At 52.0% G+C, this 20,487-nt stretch overlaps 3 non-coding genes across 3 annotated transcripts; 2 read left to right on the top strand and 1 right to left on the bottom strand.

The window, feature by feature from the left end:
* Nucleotides 1-2,073: 2,073 nt before the first annotated feature.
* TRNAK-CUU (transfer RNA lysine (anticodon CUU)) lies at nt 2,074-2,146 on the top strand. Its single transcript has one exon. It is a non-coding gene; the product is annotated as a tRNA-Lys (tRNA).
* Nucleotides 2,147-6,476: 4,330 nt separating this feature from the next.
* On the bottom strand, nt 6,477-6,550 carry TRNAT-UGU (transfer RNA threonine (anticodon UGU)). Its single transcript has one exon. It is a non-coding gene; the product is annotated as a tRNA-Thr (tRNA).
* A 3,114-nt stretch (nt 6,551-9,664) lies between these two features.
* On the top strand, nt 9,665-9,737 carry TRNAF-GAA (transfer RNA phenylalanine (anticodon GAA)). The gene has a single exon. It is a non-coding gene; the product is annotated as a tRNA-Phe (tRNA).
* Nucleotides 9,738-20,487: the final 10,750 nt, after the last annotated feature.

Here is a 20,487-nt window from a genome sequence, read left to right as displayed (position 1 = left end):
AGTCTTAAGAAGTGAAGCAGGGCCAGGGCCAGGGCCAGTGGGAGTCACAGACTCATAGGGCTCTAGAATTGAAGAGACCTGAAGTGGTCATCAAGTCTAGACCCCTTCCCTCATGGCAGGGCCAAGCACCATCTATCGTGGGGTGAGCAAACCTCAGGGGGCATGAAATTTCAGAAGGGGGCACAGCCCAGTTACCTGCTGGGTCTCAGGCTCATCCATCTAATGAAAAATGATGAAATCTGTTCCTATTTCTATGTCTGTGTCATCTCATTTATACACTGATGAATAAAGTTCTTCTATTTTACAGACTTGTTTTCTTTAACACGCCCAAAGGGGCGTTTAAACCTATGAACATCACTCAAATTTCTGTAGGTTCTGATCACATTCGAGAGGTTGTGGGGTAGCTCCTAATTTCAGAGATGAAAAGTGGGGACCAAAGTAAAAAGTTTCCTTACCCTTGATCTAGATATTCCCCGTTGGATATTTATCCAACTTCTAAAATATCTCCAAAGATGGAGATTTTGCCTTTATCCAAGGCATTTTATTACAGTGCTTAACTGCCCTGACAGGAAATATTTCCTAATGTCCAACCGAAATCTCCCTTGCTGCAATTAAAGGGGAATTCAATTAGGGTTAAAGGGAAGGAATTTTATGACATATAGTTGTATTCCCAATTAGATAGATAGATTAATGGATTTTTGGTGTCTATCTATCTATCTATCTATTGGTCATTACTCTGGACCGGTTAGGAATTGTAGAACTCACTGCTCGAAGAATTCAATTTCAGCTTGAGAGAGAAATAAAACTGTGAAATGTGCAGACGGGAGCACAGAGTTGTTCTGCATGTGAGTTATGATGCAGACCCACAAGAGTGGACTTTGGGTCCTTTCCCTTCCGGTCACTGCATTAATGTCCTCCAGATGCCCCAGGGGCATGAGGCTTTCTGTAGCCCTGGGCACCTTCCAGTGCCGACCAAGTGCTTGTCTGGTGTGCGCTTTGGTGCCCTGCTCCCGACTGCGCCATGCAGGAGGCCTGTGATGTGCAAGGAGGTCAGACGAGATGATCTCTGCAAACAGCCTGTGGCACAGAGCAGCCTCTGGTGTTCCCATGTGCAGCCGAGTTGAGCCCCAGAATGTCCCTGAGTGAGTGGGGGTGACACAGGGGTGGAAGCTCAGCCATGCAAAGGGGCTGCCAGGGGCAGGACATGAACCCTGCAGGGTACAGGTAGGTGTGGGAGTGACATCACAAGGGCCTCTTACAGCACCTCAGCTGATTGGTTAAAAGAAGTTGGAAGTGATGACCTCACAGAGAGGCCATGACAACAGCCACGCGGGACAGGCTGCAGGGCAGGTGACATCTCAGACACCCCCGGGGCTTTGCCGCAGGGACTCTCCTTCCTCAGCTCTGCCCACGAGGCTGGAGAGGAATCAGGGTGAGGAAAACGAGCATGAGGAGGAGCCTCTTTGTGCCGTTCTCCTGCCCCATAACTTACTGCGCTGGGCGACCGACGTTCATCTGGGGCAGGTCAGAGCCTGATCCACCCGGTGCTGGGCACATTGAAGGCAGGAAACACTCGGTTAGGGTTCTGCCCTCCCCAGTGGAACTGAAGGGTGAGTGAATCAGGTCCCCCTTTCTACTCCCTTCACCCAGCGTTGTAAAGCACAACCGCCTGTGAGCCACTAATGCCCCTTTCTCTGGAGAGTCACTAACAGGCAATTTCCCACGGAAAACTCTCTTTAGCTGCGTGTTCTGTCTGTGTGAAAAAGAAACGTGTTCGACTGCCTGCACCGGCTCTGCGCTGGGGGAAACGGTGTCAGCGTTAATTTGTTGTGCAGAAATGGCCGTAGGTGTGTGAGGTGTGCGGGAGAGCTCGCAGCAGCAGTGAGAGGCTTGGCCAAGATTCACTCCAACCGTCTGTTTTCTTTGCATCGCACCTCCGGCAGCCCAAAGAACAAAGACTGGAGTCTGGCCCTTGTGAGCACTTTGCCACACACATTTGACTTTGACCCACCTGACATGCAGATTTGACTCCTTCTCCTCTGTGGTAGGTCATGAGACACTTTTACCTTTGTGGCCTGGCTAGCTCAGTTGGTAGAGCATGAGACTCTTAATCTCCGGGTCATGGGTTCAAGCCCCATGCTGGGCGCTTCCCTTCTTGCACTCATGTTTTCAGCTGATTGAGCAATTCTCAAACAGCTCTTCCTGATGTCCTGGCCTAAGACAGGAAATGTGTGTTCTTGTTCTCATCTCTTGTACAAACTGGTATTTCCATCATCTTCAGAGAGTGGAAGAGGATTTTCTTCTCTTCGTCTCTATTCCCACCTGCACAAGGAGAAGAGAAGAAATCCTCTCCCCAGCTGTGTCCCTCTTCAGTGCTCGGTAGCTTCGCATCTTTCTGCATTGGCTCCAGGTGGGCACTGGGTGTACAAATCAGCTCCAACTATCCAGGGGATGGTGAGGAAATGAGGAGCTCTTGTTATTCACTTACATAAGGACAAGAGATTGCGGGTTCGAAAGTGTGATGGGAAAAGTGTTATTGGACAGGGGCAGTGATGGTTTGTGTTCAATGGAGGGGTGGAGATTTCTGCTTGGAATGTTCTGATTCTTCACTCCTGCCGCCCGTCTCGCCAGGGCAGTGGAAAGGTGAGTGTCAGTCACTTAGATGGCTCTCACATGGAAAGGGCACATGGGGCAATTTGTAGTTATTGGGAAAGAACACAGAAGGTGCGTCTACACGAGAAAGCGAGATGGAAGTAGCAAGCACAACTTCGAAATAGCATGTGCCACATCTCCACGTGAGACACGCTACTTCAAAGCTGCAACCGATGTTAGCCAGTGTGATGTCAAAACTGCAGCTCCTATCAGAAGATGGGAACAGAGCCCTACGTCGACATCTGACATCGAAGTAGGACGTGTGTAGACATTCCACGTCCCTCTACTTCGAAATAGTGGGGTCCGCAATGGCAGCAGTCGGCTGTTAGGAGCACTTCCTGGACTGACTCTGAGCTCCATGACCTCTGGGGCTCTGAGTGAGGAGAAGGTGCTCCACGTAATGGGGAGGAAGCAGCAGAACGCAGAAGTGTTCCCCAGCTGGCCAAGAGCCTGACCACCAGCGGTCACCCTGCCCGCACCCCTCACCGTATCAGGAGTAAGGTCAAGGAGTTGCAGCAGGGTTACGCCTGGGCGCAGGACTCGGCCAGCTGATGTGGGGCTGTTCCCACCACTTGCCCCGATTACTGCGAGCTCATCGCCATCCTGGGCCCCAGCGACACCTCCTCTCCCCGGCCTTCCTTGGCGCCACGGCTGAGGAGACCCAGCAGGACGTGGAGCCTGAGTCTGGACCGGAGCCCAGCCCCGCACCCCAGGGCCAGAGCAGGAACCAGTCACCCACCGTCCAAGTGGTCCAACAATGAGGCTGAGCTTGTGCTGGACATCCCCTCCTACGGCTCCAGCCAGGCATCTGCCCAACAGGCGTTCCCTGACCACGGCGCTGGACTGTCAGTCACGTACCCCACAGGGCACACCCCCCCCAGGGCATGACCCTGGCATGCCTGGGCCTGGCAGACGACAGCCCACGGATTAGGCCACGGCCACCAGAGCCCATCAGCACCCACACCCTTGGGCAGTCCCATGTGCCCCGTCCCCCCATGTAAATAGTTAGTGTGTCTCATTTCCCCCATGTCCATACTGAGTTATGATGGTGTTTGTTATGTTCCACACTCAGAGGTGAGCTTTTTGGTTGTTTAACAAGGAATCAGTTTTATTTTCACACACACCCGTGTTATGTGTGGGGGCAGTGAGCGGGTGGTGGGGGTGGTCAGTGGGTGGTGCGGGCGGTGTGCAGGTGGTGTGCAGAACAGAACACTAGAATTCTTTCAACAACTTCAGAACATAGAAATGTTTCAACACCAGATTTATTCTCTCTCCTCACACTTGCTTTAAAAAAAAGTAATTCTCAGCACAATGAAATCGATATCAAAACTTTCTCAGAAGAGCTGATCACTTAGGCCGTGGCTACACTTTCAAAAGGGGGATACTAATGAGCCATTTCAACAGATGCTAATGAAGCTCTGCCATGCATATGCAGCACCTCATTAGAATAATAGTGGTCACATGCGGGGAGTTGAGTTATGGTAGTTTGGGGTGCACAGGGCAGCGGCGGGGGTTACGTTTCAGTAGTTCAGGTGTAGGGGAGGTTTAGGCTTGGGGCTGCAGGGCTGGAGGGGGGGTTAAGTTTTGGCAGTTTGGGGTGCACAGGGTGGGGGGGTTATGTTTCGGTGGTTCAGGTGTATGGGATATTTAGGTTTGGGGCTGCAGGGTTGGTGGGGGCGTTACGTTTTGGCAGTTCAGGGTGCACGGGGCAGAGGGGTGGTTACGTTTTGGTGGTTCAGGTGTGTGGGAGGTTTAGGTTTGGGGCCGCAGGGCTGGTGGGGGGGTTGAGTTTTGGTAATTCAGGGTGCACGGGGCAGAGGGGAGGTTATGTTTCAGTGGTTCAGGTGTGTGGGAGGTTTAGGTTTCACTGGTTAATGCACCTTAAGCAAACTCAAAATCCTGCCCCCTTGGCCCTGGCTCACCACACCTGGCCTTGTGCAGTCTAAGTTCAAGCCCTTGCATGGCTCTGGATCACCACCCACCGTACAGCTCTGACTCACCCCCACTATGTTCAGCTCCAGCTCAATCCTCTGCAGGGCTGCATGGCCCTGGCTCAACTTCACCACCTGCAGCTTTAACCCACCCCAGCCTTCATCCTGCTACTCCCCTGCCACGGCCCCAAGCAACAGCCAGGCTTAATCCACCTCAGCTGCCCCCCAACCCCAGGACTTACCTTTCAAAAGGAGCTCCAGGAGCTCAGTTGCTCCTGCTGCTTCCCAGGCTGCAGAAGGGGCCTCCTGCCAGGAAAACAGCCGGTTCCCAACTGACGCAAACTTCACGTCATGTGGGGGTGCTGGGAACACAATCCTGGCACAGCTGCAGAGACTGCTGGACTTGCTTAGCCACGTGATTTAGCCAGAAACCAGCTTCCTCTGTGGGGTCTGTGGTTGTGACCCCGCCCCCTTACAAAGCACCCATCCATTAAGGACCTTGCTGCCTTGATTCTGTCCGCAAGGCCACGCTGCCCTGCAGACAGCACTTGGACTACTGACTGTGGCCGCAAGTTTACACAGCCCTGTTAAACATAAAGGGGGTTCTGAATACACCACCCCTGACAAGACCATAAATATGAAAACACCATTTACTCCTTACAACATGAGAACGAGCATCACTGAATGAAATTAATGGGCACCAGATCTACCAGAACCAAAGAGGAAGCATTTTCCACACAGCTCACAGCCAGCCAATGGAACTCCTCACCAGAGGAGGCTGTGAAGGTCGAGATTAGTCCAGCATTCAGTCCAGGATTCAGAAGTCAGAGGAAAGCAGAAGGGAGGAGTCATCCCAGGCTGCAGCCCACCACAACTCCCCTCCTCTGGGAACCTGCAGCAGGGGGCTGCTAATGCTGACAGCTCCATGGGGGGGCTTGAAAAACACAGAGTATCAAAGGTGGGGAAAGCCCTGGCCTGCAGGCCCCCAGAGAGAGCGTCCCCACCCCCCAGGACCCTGCCCCCACCAATAGAGGAGCCAGGAGCACTGAGCTGTCAGCAGCTCTGCTATGAGTCCCTGCCAGCATCATGGAAATCATCAGAATGTACATTTGGGGGTCATATCTAACATGCACCAGTCCTGTTTACTAACAGTAGCTCTAGTAAGTACAGGCCTAGTATGAGGCCTGAACCAAAGTAATGGTCAAAACTTTGCTAACAGAAAGCAAAGTGCAGCTGTAAGCAAAAGGAACGCATTGCTCACAGAAGTTGGCAAGAAGAAGGTTGATGTTGCAGAAACCTATCTACTTAGCATGTTGAAAAAAGGAACATGGTACCAGAACACCCGACCCTGGACCATTCCACAGATAAGAAAGAACAGGCCGACCCATCCCAGAGACAGGGGCAGAAGGGTAATATGATGGATAGAGTTTTGTTCAAACCACCATGTACAAGGTGAGAGGCGGCACCTGATTGCGTAGAAGGGTGCACCTCAATATGTCAGGAGTGATGAGTAAGTTGTTTGTAGCTGTGTATAAGAATGTAATCTTGGGATGCGGTCTGGGTCCGGCCGAGGGGGCAGTGGAAAGTCCCGCCACTGACTGAGCTGAGTCCATTGACCACGGGTGCATATTTGTAGTATGCCCTGACTTAGAAATCTACAGGGAACTTCTACTGTATCCAATACAGCAATGTACCTGGCCAATGCGCCTTACTAGACTCTGTGGTCAGCGGGGGTTCTCTTCAAGTCTGCTGTGTCAGCTATCTGCAGAGCCAGGGCAGCACACAGAGGGAACACACGCACGCAGCCAAGTGATATCAGCATTGGAGAGAGCAGAGCACCACACTGGTGACAACTTTGACAACAGTAGCCAACCCCAAAGATGGATGGTAACCAGGCACCACTGGCACTCAAACCCAGGATCCCCTGCTTACAAAGCAGGTGCTTTGGCCAGCTAAGCCATGGTGCCTGTTCCCAGATGAGTTCTCCTGTCTGCCTCCACCTCACTCCTTGCCCCCCCATCTGGGCCTGCTCAGCTCTGCTTGAGTGGAGATCCTGTCAGGCAGAGGAGCCTGTGGAGTTTAACTCCCAAGGGGGGTGACTCTTTGGACAGGTCTGGGCTAGAAAATTCAGTGGTGTCACTCCATGACTCCATGTAAAAACTGTCACCCCCCCGCAATACAATGTAGACCTCCCCCAGTGCACATATCATCCTGGCAATCAGAGAGCTTTTGTGGTCCACGTTGCTTGGGGAAGGGCAGATTTAGAACTCCTAAGGATGAGGTGATTTCCAACACAGAAACAAGAGTGGCTTCTGTGACAAATGATATGTTTTTCACAGGTCCCTCCCATGGCATCCCTGGTCAGAATCCTGCCAGCTGGTCGTATTGGGGTTAACAATAAGACAAAGTCTTCCCCTTTTTTCACACACTCTCAGGCATTGCTTTTCTCACAGCTTCACCTCACGCCCACAAGTTTGGCCCTTGCACTTCAACTCAGCTTTGTCCCTCGTCCCTCTGATGCTAAAGGAAAGAGGCCCAGGGCCAGGCTGACAAGTCAGGGGAAAGCAGGAGGGAGCAGGAGTTGCAGGCTGCAGCCCACCACAACTCCCCTCCTCTGGGAAGCTGGAGCAGGAGGCAACTAATGCTCACAACTCCATCGGGAGGCTTAAAAACACAGAGAACCAAAGGTGGGGAAAGCCCTGGCCAGGACACAGCCACAAAGAGCCTCCCCGCCCCCCAGGCACCAGTAGCATGTGGGGTGGCTGCTGACACGCAGGGACCAGCATGAAGGAACACAAACAATAATTACTGACCAATAGACTTGAATCTATGATCCCTGGACCTCAGCAGAGGAGCACTGAAGTGTCAGCAGCTCTCTTACGAGTCCCTGTCAGCATCTTGGAAACCAGCAGAATGGGCATTGGGGGTTATATCTCACATCCGTGTGGTGCAATGTCCTGGCAGGTTTCCTGAAAGGGCAGTAGTTGGGCACCCCTGGGACAGGAAACCAGGGGTTCCTGTTGAGAAGGGAGGTGTTTTAGCCAGCTAAGCCATGAGGCCTGCCTCAGCCTGAGCTCTGCTGTCTGCCCACACCTGACTCCTGCCAGCCACACCTGGGCCTGCTTCGCTCTGCTGGAGTTTAGATCCCATCCGGCAGAGGAGCTGGGGAGGTTTAACTCCCAAGGGGGGTGACTCTTTGCACAGATCCGCGCTAGACAATTGGGTGGTGTCTCTCAGGGGTGTAAAAAACTGTCCCCCACCTCCGGAAGACCTACTGCAGTGCCCAGATTGTCATGGCAACCACAGGGCTTTTATGGTCCACATTTCTTGGGGAAGGCTCTTGGCCAGTGAAGTCCCAGAGGACAGGTGTCCTGGGACTCCTGTACTGGGGAAACTGTGGTCAGCGCTGGAAGCTCCCTAGAAATGGGGAACTGGTCACATCTGAAAGATTAGGTCATCATAGCACATGACCCAGGTTAACCTTTGTTTTAAAGAGAAATCGTTAAGGCCAAGGAGGCCGGGGTCCAGCAGCTTTCGAACCCAAATGGGCTGTTTCTTTGCAGGGAGCAAAATGGAGGGAAATGGAAGAGGGCACTGGAGAAGCTTCGCTCCTGGCCTGACGCTGCCTTGGAAAAGAAGGAAAAAAGACACCACCTCTGTTGGAGAACGTGGGCATTTATCCCAAAGCCTCTCGCATGCTAAATGAGCCCTCTGCCAATTGAGCTAATTCCCCTGTGTCTGAACATAATTTCTGACTCACCGATCTTATTCCACAGGCCACAGCATCCCTGTGGCTGCCCATGGCTACGGCTGAGGGACACAAAGGCTGTGTGTGCACAGCAGTGTTCTGCCTCAATAAGCGATTCCAGAAGAGGGATTCCAGAGCTGTTGATTCTGATATCGCACAGCTACACTCAACATGGGTTTGGAAATACTGCTCTGCTCTTTGGACATTCAGCATCTACAAACAGTGGAACGTGTTTTGAAGCCCCTTTTTCAAAAGAACTATTTGAACTAGCTAGAATCATGATCCCAGGAGATGCCCAGCCAGGGCTCTGCTCTCTCTCTCTCCCTCTCTGTCTCCTTTGAGCTCCTGGCCTTAGGCAGGAAAAGTCTCTTCTTGTCCTCAGGTCTGGAGAGGAGCAATTGATGTTTCTGTCACCCTCAGAGAGCAAAAGAGGATTTTCTTCTCTTCAGTTCCATCCCCATATGCCCCAAGAGGGCAGAAAAAAACCCTTTGCCAGCTCACTGTCCTCCTCAGCACTCTGTCGTGTCACGTCTTTCCACATCAGCTCCGTTTGTGCCCTGGACCTATAAATGATCTACACATAGCCAGGCAAGGAGGAGCTCTGAATTCGTGTCATTCACTTCTACCAGGAGAACGGTTTGAGTGCTCTGCCACTTGAGCTAACTCCTCTGCCTGGGAACAACTCTCTTAACCCACTCACCTTGTTCCTGAGCCCATACTGGGACTCTTTCTGCCCCTGAATCTTCTCTTTGTTAAGTCATCCCATCTCCTCCTTGCAACGTGTATGCCCAGAAGAGAATCCCATGGTTGAAGAAACCATAGCTCTCTCTCCAACATGATCTGCACAACCACACATTTATCTCCATGGTTCAATGATCCTGGACCTTTTCCTTCAACAGGGAGGATGGCCGAGAGCACTTGAGGACCTCTGGATGCTTCATCCCGATGGGTCACTTCTTCAAAGACTCTTCCTGGGGTTGCTTTGCTTTGTAACTCTTGGCCTTTACACACGAGTGGCCCTGTTTACTTCTTGTCCCTCTTCAAAAGCTTGGGCACCATCCGGTCACACAGTTATCCTGAGGCTAAGTGGCCAGGATGGGGTAAGATACTCTTGTGGTGAAAGGGTCAGATCCCATCTTCTTCCTTACCATCAGTATCCTGCAGTCCCCTGCGGCCACTGGGTGAACCAGGAAGTAAGGCAGAAATGGGGCAAAAGAGGAACTCAAGCTGAAGGAAGCTGCCAATATTCCTCCTGCCTCTCAAGGACACTCGCAAAGGCAACAATAGCTGAGAAAAACATTTCCAATAGTGAGGTGGTAGCTTTTGAGCAGCTGCTGAAGTAGCTCATTTGGGAGAGCATTAGACTGAACATCTAAAGGTCCTTGGTTCAACCCCAGGCTTCAGCAGAGGTTTTCCTAACATAGGCCTCAGAGCAATTAGTGACTACTTCGGTCCTTGCTGCTGGCAAATGCTGCTGAAAAGGACATTGTCAGACCTTTCCAGACACCTTGGTGCTTGAAGGCTTTTCATTTCTTCTCTTGCTCTTCCTCAGCAAGGGGAGGGTAAAAAGACCCCATTGTGCCCACTCTCATCCAGTCAACTACACAGAACTTGCTGAGAGTTTCTGAAAGTCCACTGCTCCACCCGCTGAGCTAGTGAAAGGCAGCTCTTAGGGCCTCTCACCACCACTTCCTCCAGGTTGGCCTATCCATGTGTCTCGGCACATGCCGCACAGGTGGATGGCATTGCAGGGGAAGCTCAGAGGAAGCCAGCGGAGATTCTGTGGAGCACTGGTTATCCCAAAAGTTTCCAAGCTGAAATCAGCAACAAACACAGGATGTCATTTGTGTCCTGGCATGTGTTCCTGCTTGTATGGCTGGCCTGGAGCCTGGCATTCCCTGCCCCTATGAGTGCCAGCAATCAGACAGCCTGCGGTACCTTTCAATGAGCCAAGGGAACACTTTTGTTCTAAGTGAAACAAAAACCATCCACCAACAGCCTTGGCCTGGGAGCCTGTCCTTCCTCTCTGGCTGCTATGAGCAGAGGCCCAAAAAAAAGGACACAGGCTGAGTGGCTGGCAGGGAGCAATCAAGAGACCTGATGGGAGGCGACTTCAGCATTCACAGGTGGTGTGGATGGCAAGTTAAAGGAATGTGGATTGGATAAACGGACGGTAAGATGGATAGAAAGCTGGCTAGAAGGTTGGGCCCAGTGGGAAGTGATCAACGGCTCAATGTCGGGATGGCGGTCGGTTTCTAGTGGAGTTCCACTTCGGTTCAGTTCTGGAGCCTGGTCTGTTCAACATATTTATCAATGACCTGAATGAGGGGTTGGATTCCACCCTCAGCAAGTTTGTGGATGACAATGAGCTAGGGGCAGAGGTAGGTATGCTAGAGGGTAGGGCTACGGTCCAGAGTGACTTAAACAAATTGGAAGACTGGGCTGCAAAAAATCTGATGAGGTTCAATAAGGACAAGTGCAGAGTCCTGCACCTGGGCCGGAAGAATCCCAAGCGTTGTTAAAGGCTGGGGTCTGACTGGTTCAGTAGTAGTTCTGCAGGAAAAGACCTGGGAGTTGAAGTGGATGAGAAACTGGACATGAGTCAACAGTGTGCCACTGTAGCCAAGAAAGCTTACGGAATATTAGGTCGCATCAAGAAGAGGGTTGCCAGTAGATCCAGAGAAGTGATTATTCCTTTTTATTTGGCTTTGGTGAGGCCACATCTGGAGTACTGTGTCCAGTTCTGGGCCCCCAGTTATAGGAAGGATGTGGATACACTGGAGAGGGTCCAGAGGCGGGTGACCAAAATAATTAGGGGGCTGGAGCATGTGACCTATGAAGAAAGGTTGAGGGAACTGGGATGGTTTAGTCTGCAGAAGAGAAGACTGAAGCAGGACTTGGTAACAGCCTTCAGCTTACTGAAGGGAGGCTGCAAAGGGGCTGGAGAGAGGTTGTTCACAGTGGTCACGGATGGCAGAACACGGAACAATGGACTCAAGTTGCATTTGGGAAGGTGCAGGTTAAACATGAGGAAAAACTTTTTCACTCGGAGGGTGGTGAAGCATTGGAACGGTCTCCCCAGGGAAGTAGTGGAGTCTCCACCTCTGGAGGTGTTTAAGTCTCGTTTTGACAAAACCTGGCGGGGCTGATCTGATGGGTCTGGTCCTGCCTTGGGCAGGGGGCTGGGCTTAATGGCTTTTTTAGGTCTCTTCCATCCCTGTTCTATGGTTCTAGTGCAGCCACCCCCCTTTGTCCTATGGACTGAACAGCTCTGATAATAGACAAACCCCCAAAGGAACATCATTCCTTTGCTTTCACTTAACCCAGCTCTGCCCTCTCCACCTCAGCTGCTGCTCTTCCCATGGAGTCTTTTCCAGGAGCACACACCCAGCTGGCTGCAGTTCTCTCCCAGAGGCCAAGGGAGGAGGGTTGATCTCACATCACAGGAGCTGAAGAGGGAGAGGGCGGGAAAGGGCCTCTGAGAGAAATCCTGAGCACGGACTTTTCTCATGTGACTGGAGAGGTTGAACTGAGGCTGTTTCTTGTGGCCAAAAAGTGGGTGTGTCAGGAGAGGAGTTTGAAGCTGTGTCTCCCGACAGACACCTAAGCACCCAATTGAGGGCAAGGGAGACACTTTGGTCAGGCACTTGTGAACACTTTGCCACATGCATTTGACTTTTACAAACTTAACTCCTTCAACTGTGTGACAGAAGGTTGGAAAGCTTTTTCTTGGGGCCTGGCTAGCTCTATTGGTTGAGAATGAGCTGTTTCCATGCAGTGTCATGGGTTCAAAGCTCATAGTGGGCAGTTTTCTTCTTGCATTGATTGTCTCATCCCACACAGCAATCTTCTCACACCTTTCACTGACATGTTGGCCTTTGGTAGCAAATGACTGTTCTTGTCCTCAGCTCTAGCAGAAGCGACTACATTACCAATTGCTATTGCCATCATCTTTGGAAAGTAGAAGAGGATTTTCTTCTCTTCACTTCTGTTTCCACCTGCCCAAGGAGAGAAGAAAACCTCTCGCCAGCTGACTCTCCCCCTTGGGTGCTCTGTAGCTTCATGCCCTTGTGCATTCGCTCCAGCTGTGCACAGCGGGTATAAATAAGACACACCTATCCAGGTGAGGGTAAGGAAATGTGGAGCTCATAGCTCATGTTACTCACTTCCAGAAGGGCAAGAGAGTCAGGGTTCAAACGTGTTCTGGGAAAAGCCTTATTGAGAAAGGGAAGATGATAGTTGTGTTAAATAAACATTGGTCCTGCTTGAGGGCCTGTGGCTGTCTGTGGGGCAGGCATGATGGTAAACCTCTTCACAGTGTGTACCATGGATGATTTTGGGGGGAACTTTTGCACATTCTGGGAACAGGAGCAGAGAAGTCACAGGACCTGCAGCTCATAAGCCATTACCCGTGCACAGGCGTAGAGCTGGGTAGAGCAGTAAAGGCATAACAAGCCTGCACTGCTGTGTGGAAGGGGAAACTGAGGCAGTCCTACTGAGGAGTTTACCTCAGACTGCAAGAGTCAGAGTCCTGAGTGCTGTCCATTACACAAGAGGACCAGCTGCTTGTGCTTAACTGACATTTTCTCCCCTAGCTTAATGTGCTCTGCATTTATGCCTTGTTTCCATCTGCTCCCTCTCCTCAGATGGCAGGGCTGTGACTGTGCTGCTGGGCCTCCTGTGCACTGGGGATGGAGCCTGGGAACACCGTGTCTGCCTCTCCGAAGTGCTGTGGGTGCAAGCAGTGGCTAGAAGAGAAGCCATTGATGGTCTTGCATTCTGGTTTCCTGTTTTGTTGAAGGAGTCCCTGGGCAGTGGCAGGAAACAATGAGTGGATATGAAAATTGATGGTTGGAAGGTCTGGCTGTGTTTCGTCTCCTTGTGAAAAAGGAAATTGGAGATGCGATTGCACCGTTGTTATTGGCAAAGTTTTGAAAAGTTCTTGGTGCCCTTTGCTTGCCCATTCTTCAAAGAGAATCTGGCTGATGCACTGGCTCCTGAGAACACTTCAGAAAAGCACCAAACTGTCAGTGTGCGCTGCAGTGTTGTGGTTACCACTATGGGCTAACCTGTAAGTAGTCACTTGTTGAGGAACAGTGCTCTTTTCTCTTGTTTTTTCTTCTGTGGGGCCAACTCATTTCTGGAATAATCCTTAAGAGCGCTGCCTTCCTCCTCAATGTGGTTTCTTTCCTTTCATGAAACTTTATCATCTAAAGATGGGGCAGAATAAGAGCCAATAAGAGCTCCCGTCTCTTGGGTGCTTGGTTGCCACCTACTTTGCAAATATGAGCACAGAAAAATTCCACCCCTCAGTGCGGCAAACTGGCGGTTTCTTCTCAGCTAATGCCAAAGCACGTCCCAGTATTAGGTCAGGGTGATTGTGTATAAAAACCAGCTGTGCTGGAGAAGGGCTGCTGGGTGTTGACAGGGACGTGCTGCAGTTGGGTACAGAAAGTTGTCAACCTGACTCATAAAATATTAAAGAAAACTAGGGTAGCATGAGTGTTGCTTTCAGCTCTGTGAGGATGGCTGAGTGGGTGAAAGCACCTGATTCGATATATTGTTTTCACCTTCTATGAGTACTGTGCTTTCTAAAAAGAGGTGTAGGTTCAAATCCCACTAATGACATCAATTTGATTTCTTTGACATCCCCAAGTGGCTTCTTTTCAATGTCTCTCCTGACATTGCCCCAGCCCCTGCTCCAGGTTTCTGTGGCTACGTCTACACGTGCACCCAACTTCGAAATAGCTCATTTCGATGTTGCGACATCGAAATAGGCTATTTCGATGAATAACGTCTACACGTCCTCCAGGGCTGGCAACGTCGATGTTCAACTTCGACGTTGCTCAGCCCAACATCGAAATAGGCACAGTGAGGGAACGTCTACACGGCAAAGTAGCACACATCGAAATAAGGGAGCCAGGCACAGCTGCAGACAGGGTCACGGGGCGGACTCAACAGCAAGTCGCTCCCTTAAAGGGCCCCTCCCAGACACACTTTCATTAAACAGTGCAAGATACACAGAGCCAACAACTAGTTGCAGACCCTGTATATGCAGCACGGACCCCCAGCTGCAGCAGCAGCAGCCAGAAGCCCTGGGCTAAGGGCTGCTGCCCACGGTGACCACAGAGCCCCGCAAGGGCTGGAGAGAGAGTATCTCTCAACCCCCCAGCTGATGGCCGCCATGGAGGACCCAGCTATTTCGATGTTGCGGGACGCGGATCGTCTACACGTCCCTACTTCGATGTTGAACGTCGAAGTAGGGCGCTATTCCCATCCGCTCATGGGGTTAGCGACTTCGACGTCTCGCCGCCTAACGTCGATTTCAACTTCGAAATAGCGCCCAACATGTGTAGACGTGACGGGCGCTATTTCGAAGTTACTGCCGCTACTTCGAAGTAGCGTGCACGTGTAGACGCAGCCTGTGAGAGCAGTGGCAAGACTGAGGCATAATTCAGACATGAACTTCTTGGGAAAGTGACGGCGAACCTCCTACTCTGGCAGTGCAGCCACACAGTCAAGTGGCTAAGACCCCCCATCTGTACCAAGCTCCTGCTCTCTGCTCTGAGAACTGCACAAATGCCAGGCTTGTAATGCACCAAAGGGGTTGTATCCCCTTGTGTCACCAGCCCCACCTTGCAGTTGAGCCCTGGGTTCGTTATATGGGCTCAGGCTGTGTGCAGAACAAGGCTATGGAAAGGGGATGGAGCCACACGCCTGTCTGTTGTGCCTGCAGCCCCCTGAGGGGGAGAAAGGAAAACAGACTCAGTCCCTCTCTGCTCACACAGGGGATGGAACTGCTGTGCGGAGTTTCATAACATCAAGGGGCTGAGAAAGAGCCAAAGGATTAACTTGATTCCATCAAACTCCCTTTTACACTTCCCTGTTTCCTTCCCTCCCCTATTGCTCTGCCGCTGGCTTTTAAAGCTGCTCACCCAGCTCAGGCCTTCCCCCTCCTCAGCCACACGGGGGCAGGCTGAGCCTCAGGCTGATCAAAGGCAATCAAGGGAACAAGGGATCAAACCCGCCCAGACACACAATCCCACCTGACACCATCACTGACATGACCCCCAATCAGAATCAAACTTCACACAGTCCAGAAAACTCACTTCACTCCCACCAGACCATAGTACACTCACAGGCACCTCTTCAGCAGCACCATCTCCTGCTCTCCCTCTTACGCTCCCCTGGCTGCAGCCCCCGGTCCAAGACCTCATATAGAGTGGAACCCTTCTGACGGAAGGCATTGGGAGCAACCAGGGCTGGGTTCAACAGCTAGGGCTTCCTTTTCATCCATCTCACGCAGAACCAGCTTGAGCCCAACCCAGTAGGCTGGGAAATTCTCACACCCCCTGAGCACCTCGCACAGGCAATGCTTCCCCACGCGCAAGCACAGAGTCTGAGTGTAGAAAAGGACTTTTAAGAAAAGAGGCAGAAAAGTCAACTAGCAACAGCTTGGGAAATTTATCACACCCAGAGTTCATAACCAATCCTCAAGTAACTGGCCCAGGTCAACTGCATTGAGCAATGTCCTTGGCCTCTCAGGCTCACCAGTCCAATACAGTCAATCCACACACCGGACTTTCTCTGCACCTCCGAATTCAAATGCCCCGCTTATGACTTGGTCCAGTCCATGTGGGCACTGACACCTCACACTAATGCATTCCCTCATGTCACCTTTGCTCCAGTCCAGTGTTCTGCTTGCTCCTTCCAGCCATGTGCCAGTTGTCCACTTTCTACTTCTCCTTCCAGCTGCCCACTGGTGATGCCACCTGTTTGTCCATGTGGGTCAAGCTTGAAGTAAAAGCCTCTGATTTAAGCTCTTGATATCTATAAAAGCACAGCCTCATAGAAAATCACTAATACCCAACTCTATTTTATAACAGGCAAAAAAAGTTGATCAAACACAACTTTTATTTACATATATGCATATACAGAGCACCAACTTATACACAACACAAAGAACTGCATTATACTTTAACTGAAACCCCACCCGCACACAAAGCTTTAAACCAGGGAGCCCTGTGCAATCCATGTCTTAGGCAGTTACATCGACTGCCCTGTCCCCCACAATGACTTGGGGCATTGGTGAGATTTCACAATTCTTCTGCTGAGTGTTAGTATAAATTGTGATTTTACAACAATGTGTTTACAATTGGAAAAAGCTCATTGCTTCCTTGCTACTCATCAGGCTTTGTTTGCAAGGTATCACACATGCACACCTTTGCATTCTCATGCAAATGATCTCTGGGCGACACATTCCTCCCAGCCTTCAGCAGCATTGAGTTCCCACTGGCACATTCCTGAAGTAAGGAACCTAAATTGTTCTATCCAAAATCAGGCCTAATTGGTCGAGAAAACCCTGAGGGGTACCAGAAATTATCCCCTTTTTGGTGCCTTACAAAAAGAGACTTGCGGAGAAAAATCACCAACTTGAGCAAGTTCCATATTTGTGCTGCAGCCGCAGTTGGTGTTCTGTGTAAGGTGTGGGCTTGTGTGAGTGCTCAGCAGAGATTCCAATGCTTCCCAGCTGGTTAGCAGAGCATGTCCACCTAGGTTTCTTGTGTCTACTCATGGTGTGCATTTGCTCAGACATAAAGTCCAGGGGCAGGGCCGGGGGGGCAACAGAACTGTGAGAGGTCTTTAGAGAAGGGACATGGGGCCATACTCCACATTCCCACCAGGGTTAGGCTGGGATTATGAGGAGGTGGGGGCAAGGGAGGGGTCCAATAAGCTTGGGTTAACTGGGGGCTGCAAGAAAGGAGGGAGGGGTTGGGGGCAGATTGGGTGGGAGCAGGGCAGCAATGCTAGCGTAACCCTTCTATTAATGCCAGATGCCTGCCAGAAAGGCCGGGTTCAACTCTTGTGGGGTTTTCCTGTCAAAGATACAACCAGCTGGCTCGAGCCCCCACCCAGTGGCCTGGAACAATTTCACCCCCAGTGCTGGGTGCCTGTAAGGCAGTTCTCCCACCACCTCACTAGCACAGAGTCTGAGATAGAAATGGCTTGTTTAATGACCATAACCTACCCCAGGTTACAGTGACAGATGCAGTGTATCTAAGCAAAGAAGAGACAAACCCCCTTCACCCAGATCCCATCCCCACATGCAGTAGAACCCAGTCTCTTGCTGGGGTCTTGGTCCTTTACCCCACACACGGTTACAGGATGTACCTTCTGCCTTGCAGTCCTGAACCCAGAGTCCACAGATATATCACAAGGGCAGTACTAGCTGTTTACTTGTCTGCAGCCTCCCTTTGCTGCCACCAGTCATAGCCTTCCGCTCCTCCTACCAACCATCCTCCATCATGATCCACCCAGCCCCACTACTCGGAACTGCTCTTAGACAGAACCATGCAATTTCTGCTCTGTGTGGCCTCAGCTACCACTCTATAGCTGTGTCTACATGTGCACGTGACTTCGAAGTAGCGGCACTAACATCGAAATAGCGCCCGTCGCGGCTACACGCGTCGGGTGCTATTTCGAAGTTAACTTTGACGTTAGGCGGCGAGACGTCAAAGTCGCTAACCTCATGAGGGGATCGGAATAGCGCCCTACTTCGACGTTCAACGTCGAAGTAGGGACCGTGTAGATGATCCGCGTCCCGCAATGTCGAAATTGTGGGGTCCTCCATGGCAGCCATCAGCTGGGGGGTTGAGAGACGCTGCCTCTCCAGCCTGTGCAGGGCTCTATGGTCACCGTGTGCAGCAGCCCTTAGCCCAGGGCTTCTGGCTGCTGCTGCTGCAGCTGGGGATCCATGCTGCATGCACAGGGTCTGCAACTCGTTGTCGGCTCTGTGTATCTTGTGCTGTTTAGTGCAAGTGTGTCTGGGAGGGGCCCTTTAAGGGAGCGGCTGGCTGTTGAGTCCGCCCTGTGACCCTGTCTGCAGCTGTGCCTGGCACCCTTATTTCGATGTGTGCTACTGTGGCGTGTAGACGTTCCCTCGCTGCGCCTATTGGCTGCGTCTACACGTGCACGCTACTTCGAAGTAGCGGCAGTAACTTCGAAATAGCGCCCGTCACGTCTACACGTGTTGGGCGCTATTTCGAAGTTGAAATCGACGTTAGGCGGCGAGACGTCGAAGTCGCTAACCCCATGAGCGGATGGGAATAGCGCCCTACTTCGACGTTCAACGTCGAAGTAGGGACAGTGTAGACGATCCGCGTCCCGCAACATCGAAATAGCGGGGTCCTCCATGGCGGCCATCAGCTGTGGGGTTGAGAGATACTCTCTCTCCAGCCCTTGCGGGGCTCTGTGGTCACCGTGGGCAGCAGCCCTTAGCCCAGGGCTTCTGGCTGCTGCTGCTGCAGCTGGGGGTCCGTGCTGCATATACAGGGTCTGCAACTAGTTGTTGGCTCTGTGTATCTTGCACTGTTTAATGAAAGTGTGTCTGGGAGGGGCCCTTTAAGGGAGCGACTTGCTGTTGAGTCCGCCCCGTGACCCTGTCTGCAGCTGTGCCTGGCTCCCTTATTTCGATGTGTGCTACTTTGGCGTGTAGACGTTCCCTCGCTGTGCCTATTTCGATGTTGGGCTGAGCAACGTCGAAGTTGAACATCGACGTTGCCAGCCCTGGAGGACGTGTAGACGTTATTCATCGAAATAGCCTATTTCGATGTCGCAACATCGAAATAAGCTATTTCGAAGTTGGGTGCACGTGTAGACGTAGCCATTTCGATGTGGTGCTGCGCAACGTCGATGTTGAACATCGACGTTGCCAGCCCTGGAGAACGTGTAGACGTTATTCATCGAAATAGCCTATTTCGATGTCGCCACATCGAAATAGTCTACTTCGATATAGGCTTCACGTGTAGACGTAGCCTATGATTTTAGGTCCAGGTATCTCTTACATAGGCTTTCACAAACACCTGAGTAGCCAGATCTATTTTTTAACAGGTGCAGAGAATAAGTGTAGTCAAGCTTATAACTATAGAGGCAAAATAAGCACAGGAACATAACAATCAACAAACCTTCCCAACCAATATCCCTCTTTTTTTTTCTCCCAATGCTTTAAGCCAGGGAGCCCTGTGTAATCAATGTCTTCTACAGCTATGGCGACTGCCCTGTCCCCCACAACAACCCAGAGCACTGGTGAGATCTCACAACTCCCACATTAAGTGTCAGCTTAAATTGTGATTTTACAACTACATGTTTACAATAGACCAAATCTCATGGCTGACTTCCTACCCATTAGGCTTTGCCTGAAAAGGTATCACACGTGCACACCTTTGCATTCTCATGCAAATGACCTCTGGGAGACACATTCCTCCCAGCCTTCAGCAGCATTGCGTTCCCCTGCTCCCCATTCTCCACACAACCAAAGACAGGGGAACTGCTGCTGCCCCCCACTTGGGCAGCCCACCTCCTCATCCAGCAGCTGCTGCATCCTCACCCCCCAGGAAAGGTAAGGGGCTTCTGAAAGCAGTGGTTGGGCCCCCTCCACAGGCCTCCTCCTGTGGAGTGGCCTGGGAGGGGTGAGTTTGGGCAGAGCCCTTCTTTTCCACCGGGACTCCAGAGGGGTGGCTGCATAGCCAGGGGTGGGGTGTTAGGGTGTGCCCCTGCCCCCCCCTGCAGCCATCCCCCCCCTTATTGCCCCCCCGCCCACACCCAGCCGCCGCTGGGGGCCCCTCCTCCACCTGGGCCCCCTTCTAACCAGCTGCCCCTTCCTTCTCCCCCTGGTTTCTTGAAGGCTCTGCAGCAGCTGCTGTGGGCCCCCCCCACCCTCAGGCGCACGTGGGCACCCCCACCCCCCCATTTCCACCAGGTTGGCTGTGCCCATGCCCCCTCCCACCCCCCTTTTATTTTTCACTTCACCCAAGCGCCTGAGCCCCCCCCCCCCACCACCACACACGCACAAACTTCAATTCCCCACATCCCAGTGCAGAAAAGGAGCCATTTTACCATCTTGTGCTGGGAGCAGCGGCCATCTTAGGTTTCACCTTCCCCTGACCTCACTGCCCTTGCTCTGCCCTTCCCCCACCTGACTGGGTCCTCAGCCTGGCCGGTGGGGGAGGGGCAGCCACGCCTCCACCCTTCCTTCCACTCTACTCTCCTCCCCTCCCCCGCTCTCTCTTAAAGGCCCCCATGCCCAACAAACTTCCCCCATCTCACAAACCCGCCACCATGACCCCCACACCCGCCGGAGGGTCATCCGGTGACCCC

This window comes from Carettochelys insculpta, chromosome 7 (assembly GCF_033958435.1).
Source record: "Carettochelys insculpta isolate YL-2023 chromosome 7, ASM3395843v1, whole genome shotgun sequence".
NCBI classification, from domain to species: Eukaryota; Metazoa; Chordata; order Testudines; family Carettochelyidae; genus Carettochelys; species Carettochelys insculpta.
The sequence above is the reverse complement of the archived record's forward strand: the minus strand, read 5'-3'. Positions and strand labels throughout refer to the sequence as shown.